This window comes from Electrophorus electricus, chromosome 10, assembly GCF_041902795.1.
Source record: "Electrophorus electricus isolate QZ-2024a chromosome 10, ASM4190279v1, whole genome shotgun sequence".
NCBI lineage: Eukaryota > Metazoa > Chordata > Actinopteri > Gymnotiformes > Gymnotidae > Electrophorus > Electrophorus electricus.
Genome location: NC_137506.1, coordinates 14,807,841 through 14,828,087, shown reverse-complemented (window position 1 = coordinate 14,828,087; position 20,247 = coordinate 14,807,841). Strand labels below are relative to the sequence as shown.

The 20,247-nt window shown below is 42.2% G+C and overlaps 1 pseudogene; it reads right to left on the bottom strand.

Moving 5' to 3' along the window:
• Positions 1-7,381: 7,381 nt before the first annotated feature.
• The window catches only part of LOC145659413 (eukaryotic translation initiation factor 4 gamma 3-like), a 124,461-nt pseudogene continuing 111,595 nt past the window's right edge, over positions 7,382-20,247 (bottom strand).

Genomic DNA, 20,247 nt, shown 5'->3' with positions numbered 1-20,247 from the left:
TTTTCCAAATTTCTATGGTCGGTGATAACTAAAAAGGGATGATTAGCCCCCTCTAGCCAATGCCTCCACTCTTCTAAGACCAGTTTATTGGCAAAAAGTTCACGTTCTCCTATTCCATAGTTATGCTCTGCCATTGATCATTTACGGGAGAAATAAGCCACTGGGTGTAACTTGGACTTGTCGTATCGTTGTGAAAGTACAGCTCCTACCCCGATGTTAGCAGCATCAGCTTCCACGACAAATGGAATGGAAGGATCAGGATGTCGAAGTATTCTAGCTGTGGTTAAAGCTTCTTTCAGTTTCCTGAATGCTTGATCAGCCTCCTGATTCCAAAGTAGCTTGGTTATTGCTCCTTTCAGGAGGGCTGTGAGAGGAGCTGCAATGCTGCAATGCTGCTAAAATTCCATAAAATTCAAATTCCATATGAAGCGTCGGTAAAAGTTTGCAAATCCCAAGAATCTCCGGAGTTTTTTAACTATAACAGGAATGGGCCACTGGAAGATGGCTTTGATCTTCTTATCATCCATAGTGATTTCACCATGGCTGATCACGTATCCTAGAAAAGTTATAGTTGGAAGGTGGAACTCACATTTCTCTCCCTTTACATATAATCCTTTATCCAGAAGAGCCTTCAGTACTGCTCATACATGTTATACATGGATTTCAATGTCAGGGGGATAGATGAGGATGTCATCAATATAACCAATAACGGATTTTCCAATGTATTCACAAAGGATATAATCGACGAAGGCCTGAAAGACAAATGGAGCCACACCGAGACCGTACAACATGACTTTGTACTCATAGTGACTTCTGGTGGTAATAAAGGTGGTTTTCCATTCATCACCTTTCTTTATCCTTATAAAATTATAAGAGCTACGGAGGTCTAATTTAGTGAAGATCTTGACCTCTCGTAATTATTCTAGAGTGACGGGAATAAGAGGTAGTGGGTATGCATCTTTCTTCGATATTTGATTGAGATTTCAGTAATCAATACAGGGGTGAAGACCTCCATCTTTCTTCTTCACAAAGAAGAAGCCAGATGCCAGGGGGGAAGTGGATGGCTGAATAAAGCCTTGGCTCAGTGCTTCATCTATATATTCTTCCATGTTCTCATCTTCTTCTTGGGAGAGAGGGTAAATATGAGCCTTGGGGAATACGGCTCCCTCCAGGAGCTCAATAAAAGAGTCATAAGGACAGTTATAAGGACTCTTACTAAAGACCATAGAGAGATCTTGGTATTCTGGAGGGAGGGAAAAGGTTTGGTCATCAGCAGGACTATCTATAGTGCTGAAACATAACTGAACAACAGGTAATGTCAAACAATTCCTCATACATTGAGATGACATACATTTCCTTTTGGGGCCATGATATGCATGGGTTATGTTGTTCTAGCCAAGGTAGACCTAAAATGACTGGAAATGATGAGGCTTCTATGACCTGAAATGAGATGAGTTCTGAATGGAGTGCCCTTGTGGTGATTCATCCAGAGCAGCCAGGTGAAGTGTCTTATGTAATGGTTCTACTGGAATGCCGATTCCTGTACAAGATGGGTGTGTATGAAGGTACCCTCGGCTCCTGAATCAGCTAAGGCTGTAAACATAGAGAATGCTGTATGCAGCCCAACACAGACAGCTAACCAAAACAAGCCATTGAGGTAATAAAATGATATTGTAAGCACAAAAGTATGGATGGTCCAGAATAATCTGGTTTCATGCAGGAAAGGCCTCTGTAGGCTTCAGTGTAAATCTTCAGGCCTCTTTGACAGGCTTCTAGTGGCCGCAGTCAAAGGGAGAGCCTGGATTCAAGGCTGGGACATCCTGATCAAGCACTGAAAGAGATAATATCGACATCACCGGAAGAACATATATGGGCATCTGGTGATATAGAATAGAGCAGAAAGAAATAGAAGTAGTTCAGGGTGAACATAATGGTACCAAGATCCATTTGGTGTAAGTATTGAATAATGTTTGGTTTGGAGAGCAATAGAGGAACCTGGAGAAGTATTATGAAAAAATAAAAATGGTTAAGGGTCCTTGAAGAAAATGTATAAAATGTGTGCCCACTTGAGACTGTTAGACATTCTCTGGACAATGTCTCGTTTGTAACATTGAGCTCAGAATAAAGACGGGACCAGCTATTCTCTTCAATTAATTCCAGAGTCTGCATCTTTATTTCTATTTAGTGTGTACTGAGTAAACGGTCATGAATTTAGGAAGATCTAGGAATGACACTATCATCTTTCTTGGGGGCAAGATCACTAGCTTGTTTTGTAATGTGGGTTGCATGCTTCTTGTATGGTTCAGTGATGAGGCTCGGTGAGTGTGACCTCCCATCCCCCCACCAACTCTATAGGCTTCAAAAATTTGGTTGTGTAGCACGAAATCTTATTATCGAGGTACATGTCTTTGGAGGCGTTGCACGGTAGAGTCACGTAGAATCCGTTCTCTTCCATGGTGACCGGATTATAATTTCAATTTGGTTTTAGCACCCCCTTTTAATCTTTTACAACGTTAAGGACATCCTCCACCGGAATCCAGAAATAAAAATCAAGCAAATCTTTTTTCTGTTCCTAGTTTTTTCAGATAAAATCTTTTCTATTTTAAAGGCTTTGTCTTTTCCCACTATAATCTTTTGCAGCTCCTGCTCATAAAAGGTCCCATGTATATTTTCCCCGTCGAAATCCCGTAATTTGTATATGGGAGGGTGGCCGGAAGGAGCCTCGGCCTGGCACCAACCCTTACAGGTATATTTTACAGAGGATATTATTATTCACAAATAATCTTTCTGGTGCAATTTGTTCAGGAGTGACCCAGGCCAAAACAATAAACAAAACCCACACTAATGAAAAAGAATACACCCTAAATAAACCTAACAAACAAAAGAAACATACAACAGACCTTCCTAACTTACTGACACACAAACAGAGGCAAATCCCACACCCAACAAAAATGGCAGTCACTCCCTTTCACCAGTATCCAACACCAAAGTACCAAACAAACAATATTTACGCTCTTTATACACATCTAACACTAATTATTGCATTGAGTTCTGTTTAGATGACTTTTGATTTTATATTAACACATCTACTGTTATCTATTTACCTTTTCCTTTTGTCATTATATGTCTTTTTTTTTAGCCTTTGGGCAATTCGTCTCTTCTCAATGTGTTTTATTTTCTGTGTGCAGAGAGAAGGGGTAAGAAGATACATACAGAGGTCTGGACTAGCTGTGCTGTCAAAGGTAAGGGGAAATGAAATAAATACATGTTCCAAAATGTTTTTTCAATTGTTTAGTAACCAACATTGTAAATTTTAACATTTATGATCAGCCACAGCAGTGATCAGTGGTAGCTCAGTGATTGAGGTACTTGACTTATAGTCAGAAGCTTACCAGTTCCAGCCCTACTGCTGCCAAGTTGCCACTGTTGGTTCCCTGCGCAAGGCCCTTAACCCTCAATTGCTCAAGATATACTCACTCGTAAGTCACTTTGGATATAAGTATCAGGTAAATGTATGATTGTGTTTTTTATAATCTTGTCGACATAAATGTCATATTCAACCAGAATATGTAAAACACACTGTCAAAATGTGTTTATAAAAATACGTTTCAGTTTTAATTAATTTCTATAACTTCATGTCACTGATGTTGATATGGTTGTTTGCTAAGACAACAATGGCCACAAGATGGAGACAAAGAGCTTCCCTAGTAATCAATGAAAACAGGCATACCCTGTAACTGTATGCTATACTATTCTTTTATTTTATATTTTTCCATGATGTCCACTTACAATGTTTGCATGGCTTATATTCCAAAAATAATCATAATCTATTTTACAGAAATATTTTCCAACCTGTTTATCTTGTAGAATTAAATAGGACATGTATTACATTACGAATAAAGAATTCTGCGCTGCATACACTTAGTCATCGATAATATAACTTGCAGTTATATAACTTCTAGTGAAAATCCTTGAAGCAGTCAACACCATCATCTGAGCGAGCTCCATTTAACCCTCTGAGGTTAAACAAAGAATTGCAGCTAAATGTGTGAACGTTATCACACGTGTCAGTTCATAACAAGTTAAGCTTCATAATAGGTCACGAAGTGAAGAAAATTCATACCTAAGCATTATTTTTGTTTGATGTGTTTATTGATGTATTTGGGTATAACCAGGTCATTTGCCTGTTTTTATGTATTGATCTTTATTGCTCCAAAAAACTACTCACGTCTTCCAATGTTCTTGATCCCCACTTCTAAGAAATAGTAAATGGACTAATACTAGTTGTGGAGAAGTATAAGACTAAACAGCCATGAACTAATTCCACACGAGGGGAGTCATCACTGGAAAGGTGTCCTGCTGCGAGACGTGCAGTGGTCCCTGTCCTGCGAACACAGAGAGACACAGAGGCAAGATACCAGTTAAAAAGGTTTTGAGAAAGTACATCCTTCACTGACAAGATTCTGTTGTTTAAATGTAAATGGATCTGTGACTTGAACAGGTCTGCTCCTTCTGTCAGCCAATATAGAAACAGCTCACTGCACTAAAATAAGTACACAAGGTGTAATGAACTTGCTATGAGAATAATCTCAGTAAGTAATTCAAAAATGTTTTCTTTGTTCTCTTATTGTTAGTGTTTGTGTTTGCTCTTTCAAAACACTACTGCACTCATTCCTCACACTAAAACATGAACCTGGTGTTGTTTACACAGTGACTTGGTGTAAGGCATCTGATCCATGATTTCCCCCTGGGGTCACAGGTCTCGTTTGTCGCCTTTTTTTCAGGTTAAAATAAGGTTTATGAAACATATTGAATTTATTTGTGGAATAGTCACAAAGTATTGCACCACATTTCTCATGCACAATTTGAACACAATGGGATTGACTCATTTTTCTGTTTTTAAATACCTTTTCATATGTCAGAGGGGCTCTATTGGCAAAAATGTCCTATAATTGCCATGCTAGCTCACAGTCCATAAATCGGTACTCATGTCAAGTTTCATAAGAATTACTCAAAGAAGTTTAAATTTTTTTCAGCTGTTTTCAATGAATCAGTACACCTTGGAAGGATTGATAGGTATGTAGGGGCAATACTCCGTACAAATATCAACTTGTTTCAGTCTCAACATTTTGATACCAAATTTGTGAAGATTGGAGAAAGGTCCTACGACTAGTGTGTTACAGTTAATCAGCAACATAAAAAGCAGTAGGATATTTAAATTCAAAGTAATTTCTACAAGAATCAACATTATAGCAGTCCACTGAAGCCAGTTCTATGATTAGCCAATTACCTGAAAAACATTAGCCAATGTTTGAGTCATCCTTAAGAATCCTCCAGCTTGCTTACAGAAGCAGTATGCAAAATTTCATCTTGATCAGAAGAGCAATTGTTGAGAAACAGTTATCTGCATATTATAATGCCCCATATTGACAAAACTGCTACATTTGGTAAGCTACCTCAAAGTCAATACTGGTATAAGTCTTTTAAATTTCATGAAATCTGATCATGTCCTTCAGGAGTTACAGCTAGTTAAAGTTAAAGTTAAAGCCTGACCTTTGTACTACTACATTGTACTACTAATATTAGCCTGGAATAGGGCAGCTGTATTTTTTATGTCAGGTTTTTGCTTAAATAATTATTGAGATTCAGACTCTTGCAAATATTTTGACACCAATTTCACTCAGATTGTGTGAAAATCCTAGGACTGGTTTGAAATTAGCAAAAAATAAACAAACAAACAAAAAAACTGAAATCTAATGGGCAGCGCCTATCTGAATTCAGGAGAAACCAAGGAAGAATAAAATAAAAATAAATAATAATATTTCTATATTCACCTCTGCCTCTTGTTTTGAACATCTGCAAATGTTACATTTAGTTTTGTCTGCAGTTCATAAAGGAAAAAGCAAAAATAAATTAGTGTCTGAATGTTTGTTACTTTGTCACACAGTTTTATTATTGTTTTGAATTACTGTATTGTCTTTTAGCACACATTGGCAAATGTGTCCATCCTCCTGTCAATTGTCCTTGGACTTGTCCTCGGCCTCGCACAGCCAGGTGAAAAAGGCTGTCATGGATTTGAGGGCCACACCTTCGCCTCTTGTTGTCCTTGAACAGCAGCTGCTGGTGCACCTTCCTCTGCTCCTCCTGCTCCTCAAATTTGGCCTCCTTGTGGATCTGCTCAATGGTCTTGGGCCCCTGGTCAGCTCGCCATGACACCCAGTTATGCTAGAAAAACAAAATCAGCAGATGCATACTTTTGCATCACCATGTGCTGGAATGGCAAACACAAACACACAAACACAGGCAGAGTCTCTAACCAGTCGCAGGTCGATGACGTCCTGGAGCAGGAACCGAATGTGTGAGGAAGCCCTCCTCTCCTTCACTGTCCTTTCTATATAACTAAAGTAGTGATTCATTTGTGGCTGAGAGAGAAAGAAAGAGAGAGAGAGAGAGAGAGAGAGAGAGAGAGAGAGAGAGAGAAAGAAAGAAAGAAAGAAAGAAAGAAAGAGAGAGAGAGAGGAGTGTGTAAGAGAAATGTTGACAAATTTCAGGTATTCTTCACCTTTCGATTCGATCAGGTCTGCTCTCAGCTAAACTCATGTCGCAAGACGTTTATGACTCTTATGTAAACCCTGCTGCCTTGCACGTTGGTCAGTGCTGTAAAGCAGTTCACTGCCACTGTGGCTGTAGCTGTGCTGTAATCAGCTGCACTTGGCTTTGGGGAATCCAGTGTGCAGCAGCAGGACGCAGAAAACGTGGAGGAGGCTGTGAGAGCACGCTCCCATGGGCCTGGACAAAACCTTCTAACAGCTGACCAGTTCTGAATAAAAGCCTTTCATTTTGTCAGCTGCAGTAGGAGCAGAGCTAACAACCACACTAACAAATTCACTAAACAACATGAACTTTGACACTTTTAAAATCATTGCCAAGGCCTAATAATACACTGATATCAGCACAGCATGCTAGTCGCACTATAGATGATGATCTTAATTTGTTGGCTACCCTGTAGTCAGAGTGCAGGCAACAGGCAAGCAACAGAAAACACTGATGGCAAAACTTTTATAGACAACATTTAAACATGCTTGTTTTTTGGTTAAAAGCATGCATGGAAATGTAAAAACATTTTTTTAAAATACAATAAAAAAGACCAGGACAATAACTGTCACACTAGATGGTGACTGAACTGTCAACATTACAACTGCTGTTCCTACCAGAGACAAAATGGACAGTCAAGATACAATATTCAAAACATCTTCATTCAGTTTTGTTGTGTAAAGTACTTGCTGTGAAAAACGCATCATGGACAAAATCCGGAAAAACGTGCACACTCGCGGCACTGCACACTAGCACTCATCTACGCATGCACCGTAAACCTTTACATGACATATTAAAGATAAACCGATGCAAGTGCTGAGCATGTGCTGAGAATATTAAATCAACCCAGACCAGGACCGCGGCCTGCTTACCCTGGCCTTCTCCAAGTCCAGGTCTTTGCCGATGGCTGTGAGGAGGTGGCACAGACGCTCCAGGCTCTCCTCGTTGTGGTTCATGAATAACTTGACCACGCAGTCGTGCATGATGGCTTCTGACAGCATGCGCAGCTTGAACAGCTCCCCGATCAACTTGATGTTGCCGATGGACCTCCTGTGGGCCTTGTCCTTCGCCTCCTCCAGATCCTGCTTCAGCCTCTCCCGCTCACTGGCCTTGCAAGGAGTAACCAGAACAAAGACAAAAGCAAGAAACAACACGCTTGGACCCGATAACGACCTGGCCGCCTCCTAGCACTGCTGCTGATTTCAGTCCCCTTTCTCGTGATCTGTGGGTTGGTGAGTCGGGTAAACTAGACAGGAGCGGTGCTTACTGAAGTGGTCGCTTCCAGCTGGTGTCGCAGCTTCTCCAAAACATCATTGTTGGCCATTGTCCTTCTCAAACTCCTTCTGACAGCGGTTCAGCAGCAGCTTTTGGAAACTCACAGTGCTGGTGGGCTTGTCTGCAATGGGTACTTTTAACTACACAGGAAAGACATGTAGGAGAAACACTTGGGTATAAGACAGTGTTGAGAGTTCTGTTACTACACAGAAGCTGATTAAAGCTCCATGTCAATTTAGAGTGGTTCGAACAGAATTCACTTCTGTGTGGCATTTGTTTTTGTATGGAACTTCAGCAGCAATGTATGGGAACATGTTACTCACCTTAGCCAGACAGCTGCACATATTGCCATAGGCCATAGAGAAGCTGGGCTCATCGATGGCTTTTTCAAAAACCAGGTCAACGACACCTTTGAGGCGCTCCTCCGTGTCGATGGTGAGGTCCATCACCTGCTTCATCAGCTGGTTAAACATCTGCGGTGTCAGTTTGTTCAGGATACTGCGCACCTTCTGGAAAAGCTCCTGGAGAGGAAAACAGACTACTGACTAAGCTTTCCATTACAAAGATCCCAATCTTTTGTTAAATTCAGCAGTTCTTCCACATAATGACTAACTCCTCACTTTCACCAAATTTTTACTCTGCCATTTGGAACTTCGTCATGAACAAAAATCACTCAGCTTTACTATGTAGACTGAAAAAGGCATCATACATCAATCACAATTTCCGAGAAGTGTAGCACTGGCAGCAAACAGTTTATCAAATCTTATCAACTAAAACCCCTCATGTGCTCCAAATTCAAATTAAAAGAAAACCCATTAGAACTACCTATAAGAATTTCAGATTTAATCAACATATAACTCCTACAAAAAAACAATAAATACATAATAACCAAATCTGATCCAATAATAATCCTACCGACCAGACAATGCAATGAAGATCTGTCAATCTCTCCCAATGCTGAATTGCACACAAATTTGCAAGAATATTTTTAACACAACCACTGGCCACTAACCTAAAATATATACAAGATCATCCACAGAATACGCTACTGTTCACACAAAACACAGTAGATAACTATATGCATGCCATAATGCACAGTACACCCATAAAACATTTTTGGCAGGAAGCTGCCAACCTTTTATCACACTCTCTAAATATCCCTCGGCCCTCATCTCCAGCAGTGTCTGCTAGGAGACATGTCAGCAATCACTGGGACAGAAAAGGTCTCCACAGCATACAACATTAATCCAAGAAAACTATACTTGCGAACTGACAAACAAAAAAGTACCATTACTCACTAGAGAAACTTACTACTGAATTGCAATGGAAAAAGTTTTATGCATGCATCAAAAACAAAACTACTCTTTTTTAACTCAGTCTGAACACCTCACTTCAATAATCTACAATACTCTTTCACCAAAATCAACATCACAATCAACACAAGGAACAACAAGCACACAAGATCTGGCCCTCAGTATCATCACACCCCCTGTTTACACTAGAAACCAATGTCCCCCTGCATAGCTACATTCGTGCACACTCCCCACACACCCACCCAATTAAACAATGACCCCAATTCTTGAAGAGCATATTTCGAAAAAAAAATTAAGTAGCTTTCAAGCCCACCATAACAGGATGTGACTCTGAAATCTGAAAACAGGGTACGGCGGAGTGAGGTGCTGAGCTGAGTTTTCTGGGTCTCGGGGTTCTGTGTGTTCTCCCTTTTCATGCCAGGCTTCCAAGCATTATTGGCCTTCTTCAGCTGCACCTCGTTGTTCATGGAAACGTTGCTGATGATCTTGCGGGGAGGTGTTTGATCTAGAAAAGAACAGAGTCAAGTCAAAGTCCATCAGCCCCTCTCCATGGAATGGTTTTAAAGGTCCCCTAAGGCCAATGTTTTAGCAGGCTTACCTTGTCCAGTACCACATCAGAGATGTAAGGAAGCCCCTCTGGCTTCTGCATGCAGGCAGGCATGAACTCGAAGGCCAACAGGAAGTCTCTATCATACTGCCTCTTCCCATCCTTCAGCTCTGGCTCTGCATGCAGAGAGGGGTACAGTGAGCACCTGGAGAGAGGAATCACCTCTCTGTCAGGACACTGGGCCTGCCCCACAGGAGTGTCCTCTTTTGGCTTCTTCCAGGTGTTGGGTAAACTAATAGCTGTAAAACATAACAAATCAGTCTGGTGTCTTTTTAGTGTCCTAACATAGCATGTCTTGCATGTGGTTATTTACCTTGACTCAAGCTTTGCCTAAGATTGGGCTGTAAGATGGGCTCCACTTTATCCTCCAGCAAGACCTCTGGCTCCTTCCCAGTCTCTTTCAGCTCTGCCCCAGTGAAGGCTCCACAGGCCAGGCCTGCCTCTATAACAGCCTGGCCTGGGAGAGTGAGGCCTGAAGGAGCAGCAGTGCTGGAAGGCAATGAGGGCGTCAGCATGCCTGTGGCAACTGCCTCTCCGGCTGCTGGAATTGCAGCCTTCGCCGGACAGTAGGCCTCCAGGGCCAGGCCGGCGGGGCTGGGCTCTGAGATGGGAGCATGTGGCCGAGGAGGGCTGGGGGCAGGCTGTAGCTGGGAGGTGTGGCTGGGCTGGAAGCCCGGATCACTGCAGGGAGGAGTGGGATTTCTTTCGGCCAGCCCGTTGACAGCCTTGAGCACCTGAATTGGAGAGATAGGCAGTGCTGAGGGGCATGCTGGGCCTCCAGTTTCTCTGGCTCTGGAGAGATGGCTGGCTCAGGCTTTGGTGAAGCGCTGCGGGGGTCTGTCCCCTCTGCTGCTAACAAATGCTTGGAGGGGCCAGGAGCTGGAGCTGAGGCTACATTGGGGGCTGGTTCTAGGCCAGAGGGAGGAAGCTCTGATTTCTCAGGGGGATAAGAGTCTGGGGTGGGGGCAGGAGTGGGAGCTGGAGCTGGGACAGGTCCATGTGCAGAGACAGGGGCAGGAGCAAAAGCAGGACTGCCGGGCTATCGTCTCTGCACAGGAGGCTCGACTGGCTGTAGCGCTGGTGATGAAGACTTCAGCATTGCACACTCAAGCTTTGGCTTGTCATCTACAGCCAATCACAGATGAGGGTTGGGAAAGTTGAACCACCAAAAAGGGGGAAAAAAATTTAAATAAAATAAAAAAATCAGTGGAGTCAAAAGCAAACCATCCACAAAAACTAGTACTAGTTTCATAAGCAAGTTCATGCATGTGCTAGCTAGCCCTAAACCAGCTGTGTGTGTGTGTGATGTGTAGTTAGAGGGTTGAAAGGGACAGTGAGGCCTGACCTGGTTTCAAGTCCACGGGAGCAGGAAGGACCTGAGCACTGTCCACGTTATACATCACATTACCTTGCTCTGCTACCTGGCTGTTCAGCTGCTAGGATTTGAGGTAGAAAATGTGAGGATAATGAGGGTGTGGACATAAAAACTAGCAAAAGGCAGAAAAGATGGAGAGAGAGAGAGAGAGAGAGAGAGAAATACTGCACACACATGCAGAAGAAGGAGAATGGCAACGAGCGTGGGGGGGTGAGAACAGCACAGCACAGCACAGCATAATTAGAGAACTGAGTAGAAAAAGAGGCAAAGAGAGAGAGAGAGGAAATGAGAAAGCACAAGAGGGCAAAAGATCCAGCCGCAAAGGCACAAAATGTGACAAGCATGGGGTGGTTAAATAAATGGGCAGGGGAAATAGAGAAAGAGAGGAATGAGGAACACTTAACTTTTAGGGAAAGAGGACACAAAGTAAGTGCAACAACGCAGTAGTGAGTGTTCCCTTTAAAGAGAGGCCTTTCCTCAGAGAAGCTGAGGTGCTCAGGTTTTGGCTGAATCGTTCTTACAGGGCCTTTACGTGGGCTGTCTGTGTAGAGGGAACACGAGGGAAGAGCAGGAGGATTCGAGTGGCTGTGAGGGAGAACTAAGATGGAGGCAGATGAAAGAATAGGCACGGCAAGTCGGAACATCAAAACACATCTGAGAAGCCTTCTTAAATCAGAACAGCCACAATCACACAAGCTACTGGAACAAGTCAAATATGACGGAGGAGGGTCAACGGTGCGAGCGAATCAATGAAGGAGGAAGAGAGAAAGGCTGGAAATCAAACTACACCATCAGCTTTTGTTGCTGATTGTATGATGCTTTTAATAGGACAAGACAATGAAAGCCAGCCAAACAACCAAACAACCAGCTCAGAGCTTATTATGAGGGAGGACTACATGAGAGAGTACTTTGACCTGTGGAGTGGATCATGCGAGGCAGCGGCCTGCAGCCGATCAGGGGCTCGGGCTGCGGGACTGAATGGCTTACCTGTGGAGCAGTAGGGGTAGTGCAGGGACGTCCCACTGGTGGGCTTGTGTTCTGGCTAACGCCTACTCCTGACATGATCTCCTCTGTGATATCCTTGCCATCCTGGTTAGGGTCTCGGATACGGATCTTAGCGAACAGCAAGTTATTTGCATCTATTAAGTCAATCCACGATTAAATTAATTTCACCTCTGAAGCAGGGGGAATACTCACTGTTTTCTTTTCCCTCTTAGTGGGTGGAGGCTGCTGAGCTGTATGCACTATTATGGATGGAGATTGGGTGTATATGGTCTGGCCAGGATAGTATGAAGGCCCTGCCACTAGTGGTGACCAAAAAAAAGCACTGGTTTCAGTTAGAGAGCAAACGACAAACCAGTTTTAGCCAGCAGGAATACCTAGAAGAAAGGTCTCTTTATCGGTGAGAGCAAGCATGTGTGTTTCCGAGGTGGGGGTAAGGAAAGGGAAGTCCAAACTCACTATATGCTAGTGGGCAGTCTGCAGGAAAGAGCCCAGGGTAGAATGTAGTGGGTCCTGTGGGCTGGATGGAGTACTGCTGGGGATGTCCCACGTAGGGAAGGCCACTGTGGCGATACTGAGAATGAAACAGAACAGCAGAGGTAAAGGGCCTAGCACCAGACATGGCCATTCATATAGGACACTCCTAAAGGAAATATTCAAAGCAGCAAACAAACAAAAAATACAAAAAAATCTACTTTTTACACTGGAAAAAAAAACTAAACTAGAACTTCTCATTTCTGCTTCCAAGATAAAACATATTTTTATCTACACATTTTAGGAGCAGTTTATTTATTGCTGGCCAACCTGTTTATAGACAGATTTTCAACCCATTTGCTACACTGTGTACATATTTGCACAGGCGCTTTTCTCTGCTCTGGGTACCTGGGGCACGTACTACTGGAGTACGTAGTACTGGGCGGTCTGGGATGAGGTGAAGGGCATGGGCGTCATGAACATCATGATGGGCTGGCCGGACACAGGTCGAATGGAAGGGCTGTTACCTGGAATGGCAGGCTGGGCTGTCTGCATCTGAGGGCTCTAGAAAAGCTGAGAGAGGAGAGGAGTGCAGAGTGAGGGTCACAGAGCAGCGTGGCGTATGCCGCAGCAGCCGGCTCAGACGCTCGGCTCGAAGTGAAGACTTTAGTTAAGAGTTGAGTCGTGGACTCTACAGCAGTTGTACTGGGAATGTTGAGGAGATATATACATTAAAAAAAAAAAAGTTTAAAATTTTCAAGGGATTTTGAATGTCCTATTAGGCTAGGCATGCAAGATACGAGAAGAAAACCTTTCAAGAGTCTGTTTCACATGCATGGCACTAATACAAGAGTGACTGAACTAGCATGAAAAATTAAATAATTAAAAGAAATGACGGATGCAGCTAATTAGCCATGATTACAGGAGAGGGGATATATATGTAATAGACAACTAATCTTGAATGTAAATTTGAACTGATAACCTGAGTCTATCAATGCCAATGCTGACAAAATATCATGACATGAGCTAGAATTCAGAATGTGACAAACCCCCATCCCAGTTGGCTTTGATGCTCAGAATGGGAACACAGTGAGGGAATTCCTTCTACATGAGAAACAGTAAAATCAGCCTAAGAGGTGATTCTCACATACTGTCTCCCACCGAGCTGTTGCCATCTTAACATTTTCGGGAGATAAAATCCTCCCTCCAGCAATTATGCAGGCAGGCAGAAATGAACCTTTGTATGGGCTCCTGGGTAATGTCCAAAACAGATTATTAAAAAGCACTGGTGTCCAAAGGAAATAAAGAGAAACAGACTAAAAAAGACTAAACATAAAAGACTAAACATAGGTGCTGGCGTCCTCCGAACTGGGGAGCAGAGTGGAGTGCAGGTGCACCACTGAGCTACTGGAATGTCTTTCAATGCATTTTTTGAAGACTGCAAAATTACCTGAATGGATCTGAATCCTCCCTTGAATCCTCCCTTGAGAGAGAAGCGAGTGGAAGAACGCACTAATGGGTGTGGAGGGTCAGAGAGACTGCAACACACTCACATACACTGGCAGACACGATTTAAACAAATCTAGATTTCGGAACAGTTGTTTTTTTTTTTTTTTAATGACGGAATTGAACAATGTTGTCACAGTGGAATTGTGAGTTCAGAGGCAGAGCAAATGTGTTCCACTAACCTTCCTGGCCCTTTAAGTGCACTACTGCAGATAGACTGAAAACAAATTTCACATAAATAAAAATACACTGTAACACTTGAAAACATAAACACAGACAAGCACTGAATGAGTGGTAAAGGGCATTAAAGTCTAAGTATTACATGGAGATCACCATTCACATTTTCAATTCTTTCCTTTGACCAAACAACTCACATCAACAGCCAAGGCACTGCACTGGCTTTCTAAAAGGAGATGGCAGATGGCACTATAAATTAGCTTCACTCAAAAATGGGAGAAAACAAGGAATGCAGCATGTTATGCGCTCGTGTACATAGTTCGGTCACACATCTCTGCTATGGTCTTCCAACGTACACTGCCCTTGATATGAGGCAATATGGCCACCTACTGTAAGCTCAACCTTGGGTCACGATATCATGCAGAGCCTTCATAATACCCTATGCTTCTGTGCATGTGCTAGTCAGATTCAAGCTTAAATATCGTCTCTCTCAGCTAGCACAGCCCGGCCTCGCCTGTCTACAAAACGTCCAAGAGGTCTCCGTTACACTAGACAAATGTTGCTGTTTTGTATTCACAGAGAACATTTATCCAAGTATGGGAGACAGGAATCCATCTGCCTCTGAGATTGATGTGTGAGTTGGGGAGCGGAGTACAGTGGCTAGAAGGCTAAACTTGGCGATGTTTTACCATAGGCACACAGTGGAGCATGCAGCATACAGTGGGAGGTGCTGCGCTGCGGCGGCGGACATTAGCTGCTGGTGGGCAGGACGAGAGAGCAAACTGGGGGTGGAGGAGGGTGGGGGGAGCCAGGCAGAGACTGTGGGGGCAGGATGCGTGCAGATGCATGTCACATGCTGCAGGAAGCTGGACCATGTTGCTGACAAGTTCATTTAATCTTTTGAAGCCAACTTACAGCACATGCATGTCTGTGTTGTATCTGGGCTTGGTGTGGTAGGGTCAAGGAAGATTTATTTTTAGCTGAAGATGTCTATCAATAGCAACACACTTCCCTCTAGCTGCAGATAACCATATTTACTGCTAAACTTTGGCTGACATCTCAAGTGAGGCGCACTTCATACAGAATGAATACAAGTGTTAATTTACTGTCTTGTGCAGTTTAATACAACAAGCTCATGGTTCATTGCAGGTGGAGCCACCGTCCTTGTTGATTGAAAACCTTAAGAAGCAGAAGCAACAGTCCTATTCCAAGCTAGAGAAAAAAGGCACAGGACTCTCACACAGCAGACTCTGAAATGGAGGATCTCTCACATTAAGGTATGGCTATGCAGCCTTGACATTTTACCTCCAGACATTCTTGTGTGGTTCCTAGAGTTTTCCCACATTCCAGTAATTTTCTCAAGTACACTTTAAATAGAAAATAAAGATATAGACGCAGTAATTAATTGAAGAGAATAGCCGGTGTCATCTTTATTCTGAGCTCAGTGTTGCATACAGACGAGGCATTGTCCAGAGAATGTCTAACAGTCTCAGGTGGGTTCAATCTTTATACATTTTCATCAAATTACAAAACCATTTTTTATTAAAATTGTATCTTTAGGCGGTATCCTGGCCTCAATCCCGGACTTAACACAGAGGCCATATTTGGTCATTCTCACTTCCTGCTTACTTCCGAAGCCTAATTGGGTCTTTTACAATTCCTGCCATCATATTATTACATTAATAATTTCATTTTATTACCTCACTTGAGTACACCTCTGGCTGGACATTGAACCACTTGGTTGTAATCCTAAATGAATCATGAATGATGCAATCAAAGGATCACTGCTTGAAGCCAAGCAAAAAAGTTTGATTTTGCACATTCACAGACATGACGAACCAGCAGGAGGAGCCAAGACTCATGTGAACTGTGTGGGAAAGTAGACTTTGCACATACTGTAGAACAAAACCGCTTTGATGAAGTTGTAAGCAAAGAGGTATTAAGAACTTAAGTCTGTGTAAATCCTGATAAGCAATTGTAGTTCAGAAGTGTTTGAATATCTGTATTGTTTGTTTGTATTTTCACAGGCCAAAAACAAGTACTGATTAGCAAGATTTACTACCTCCCAGTACACCATTTCTTTTTACTGCCTGAGTAGATGTTGATGGAAGTCAAAAGGCCAACAGAAGCAACAGCCATCTGGTGGTTGCTTCCAGACTACCAGATCAGCTTGATATTCTCTATTGCCTCTCTCTGGCAGAAGACCCACCAGGTCATTCCACATTTGCATAGTTTTGGTGATGCTGTTTGCTTTGGCTTCAGTGTCACTTTGGTGGGCTTCTTTGGGTGGGATGACTCCCCCGCTGAGAGTGTGCGGGCTGTTGTGGAGAGAGGATGTGTCTCCAGAGTCACATCCAGACCCACATATGGCCACCGCAACCAGAAAAGCACAGGTGAGGAAGGCAAGGCTTCTGAGAGCTACCAGCCAAGCAGGTGTGGACAGAAAAGAGGTGCTCTGTAGCAAAGGAAAGGAAGCTGATTGCTTGGTATGTAAAAGGATAGAAACCTGGAAGCTGGTGTGGATAGTATGAAACCCACCAAAAACGAAAACAACAGCTTCATTTGGAAAAAAAAACAAACAAACAAAAAAACCCGCAAAATGCAGCAAGAGAAAACAGGTCTTTGCTTATCTTAGATAAATCAATGTTTGAGATAATCAATGCTTAAAAAAGCATGGTAGCCAGGAACAAAAAAGTAACCAAAAGTATTCAAGGTGAAATGTGCAGTGTATTGGCTCAGTCATTTCAACTGTTCCCCAATTTTTTATATCAATTTTCATCTCTGACAAGGAAGATGTGGAGGGGAACCTAGGAGCCTGTTGGACAGGGTAATGAACTGGATTGCAGGCTCAAACACTGTGGGTTATATGCACTTGAAGGACAGTGTTCACTACCAGTTCCGTGTACGTCCTTTTTTTCTAGCGTCACTTTGTATCAACCGGGAAGGAGCAACTGTCATTCACACCCAACAGGAATGCAGCGAGTTGTGACCGTGAGAATTCTTGGCTATGGAATCGCCTAAAAGTATCTTAAGCACTTCAGCACCATTCTAAGACAACCACTGACAATAATTACTCACCTTAATGAATGCTTTGTCCGCATCTTGGCTGCATCTGAGCTGGTGGTTGAAAAGCAGGGCCGGCAGCTGTCGGTTCTGGTGATTGATGTCATACTGCTCAGCGGTCTGACAGGCCCACACAACTCGTAGGTCTGTTCAAGGTGGCGCTTGTACACCTCGATTTCCATTGTAATTGTCCTGTACAACCATTAAAAATTTGACAGAAGTTAAAAAACAGCAGAACGGTTTGTTACAACTGGAAAAATAAATAAATAAGAAAATATTGTTTGTTGTTGTACATGAAAGTCAGTGAGCCATGAGGAAAAACCCTCCTGTCCAAAGTTCTGATCAGCAGTTATGACCTACTAACACTGCAATCAAAATGCATGGGCAAAAGATGCATTACTGAAAAAACACTCTGCAGATCTGGAATTCATGTCACCACAGTCAAAGTTGAAGGTATTGTTCGGTGAAAAGAAAACAAATGCATCAAAGTTTGCGTTATACTCAGTAAGAACTCAGTAGAGGAAGAAAATGCAAAATAGTAAGAGACCTCTGTGCATGAGTCAGTGGCTCAGTAGTTTATTTTTCATAAATATTCCTGCTTTTGATTTTAAAAAGCCATTTCGTCGTTACAAACATCACGGTTATATTTTGGAAGTTATTTGCAGTTCCATGCTAAACTAAAGCCAGTACAGGGCTTAGCATGGCAGGCCTAGTGAGTCTAAGTGGATATCCTAACTATGAAGCTTCTTCAGTGTTTTTTAATAAATGCCATGAAATGTAGCCTAAAATTAATTTGTATCCTAAAATTCATGAAATAATTTTTTAAATAAAATATGTCCGTGAAATTAACTGACGTTCTTGTGAAATTAGTAGAGTCCTATTATAAGCGCCTTCTATTGCACACGGTATTATGACGTCACAATGTTGCCATGTGTCCTCACTATTCGGCTACAAATAGGTAGAAATAGATACGGTCATTTAACTAGACGACATACAAAGCTTTGAAACAATTTGTAACGTGTCCAAGTTGAGACAGGAACGTTCATTGACGGTGAGTATACATAAATTAATATTAGCTAATTATGCTCGTAAATTTCTTATATTATTCAATACCTGGGGGTATATTTACTGTCACATCTTAGGAAATACAAGGTAAACACAATTTCAAGATGTCATTTTTGCTCTCACAATAAGGGCCAGTTTGTGAAAGAGACTAGCACTATACAAGAGGGAAAGGCCTGCGGCTAGATAACTTGGTCATAGTCTAATTTTAATTCTCTAGCTATCCAGCTAGCTAACATTAGCCAGACTGTCATTGCAAAGATAGGCAAGTTGACCATATATAAATAAGTGTGGTTTGTGTGAATATAATTCGATTGATTTGTGTATTTCACTGTCGGCGGGTTTTGTTTTCCTCTATAGTCTGTAATCTGGTAGGAAATAGCGGACTATCTTGCCAAAGTGAGTATCGGTAACAATTTTGCTTAGTAACAGCGCAAGTTACTTAGCAACGGTCATTACACGTTTTAAATAGGCGCGTGCGTCGCTACTGGTCTTGGTGCAACAGGCGTAAACTTGTCTATGAAAATGATCTTTTAGCTTCTACCAGTTTAGCAATTAATCCCAATTGGTGCAACTGATCCATGGAGACAAGAATTCAGAGCGGGTGTCCAATCAGTTCTGGCGCCCCTCAAGTTCACGTCCCTTTAAGACATCAAAACCTCGGGCAAGCGCGTTTACTGAAAAGAAAACAACTCCGACTGAAACAAGTTTATGAAAGGTGTTATGGACACACTGCTTAAGTCTGTCATCGGCGTTGAACAACACAAGGAGTATCGGCACCGTGTCGCTCCCAATCCCCGGACATCTAACGACACATGCCCTTTATTACCTTGATTCATGTTCGTATATAAAGCCTCTTGTTTGGTATTCCATTTGCGAAGTTTCGTTTGGTACAGCGAGCGCGTTTGATCCCTGTTCGTACGGTTCCTGCCTTTTGGCCTATCGTGTTTTGGATTGTTTTATCTAGTCTTTATTCTGCCCAATAAAGCACTAAATGTGTAGTTGCGTGCGACTCCCGTCTTGCCCACTTCTCCAAACTAAAACTATGGTTTTATTTATATATATATATATATATATTTGTAGTAAAATTATTTTCTATTTATTTTGATTGAACCATAATTCAAGAAACGTCAGTTGTACTGCGTTTATTAGCGTGACAACATATCAGCACGAACGTGTTCTGATTGTCATTAAAAGCATAATAGGATTATAGACCAAAACAACACATTAATCGAATTATTTTTAATAAATGAAGCAAAAACAAACTTGTGAAAGAAATACAAATATTTTGTTAATACACTTTCAAGAAGTTGTGGGGACAAAATCATGTATTTCACAAAGTGGTGAGGACAGTGTAAATTGCATCTATGGTTTAGGGCAAATGTAGGGCAATTATTGGCAATTGTCTCGGGTATTTCCAATGCTGTGTCTCATGAGCTGAAAACTAACATTGTTGTTTACCATGTTCCACAGGTTTTAAACTGACGGGATTTTTGTCAAAACAGAATGCATGCTTTTAAGGTTAGTAGCAGAAAGTTCACACCTTTTTAGATACAATTTACATGCTGGACACCCTCCTATAGAGCTTGGTATCAGAGGTCAAAGCACATTACTGTTTTGCAGGAGGATACTGAAACCAACAATATAGATGTTGGCACCATTCCCCCTCATCGCAGTTTGAGTTGCCCCTTGTTCCACATGGGACACCACAAGGCTGCGGATGAGGCAAAGCCAGGAGAGTGGCTGAGTAAGATGAGGGAGGAGCAGCAGACTCTGAAGAAGGAGAGAGATGTGGCAAC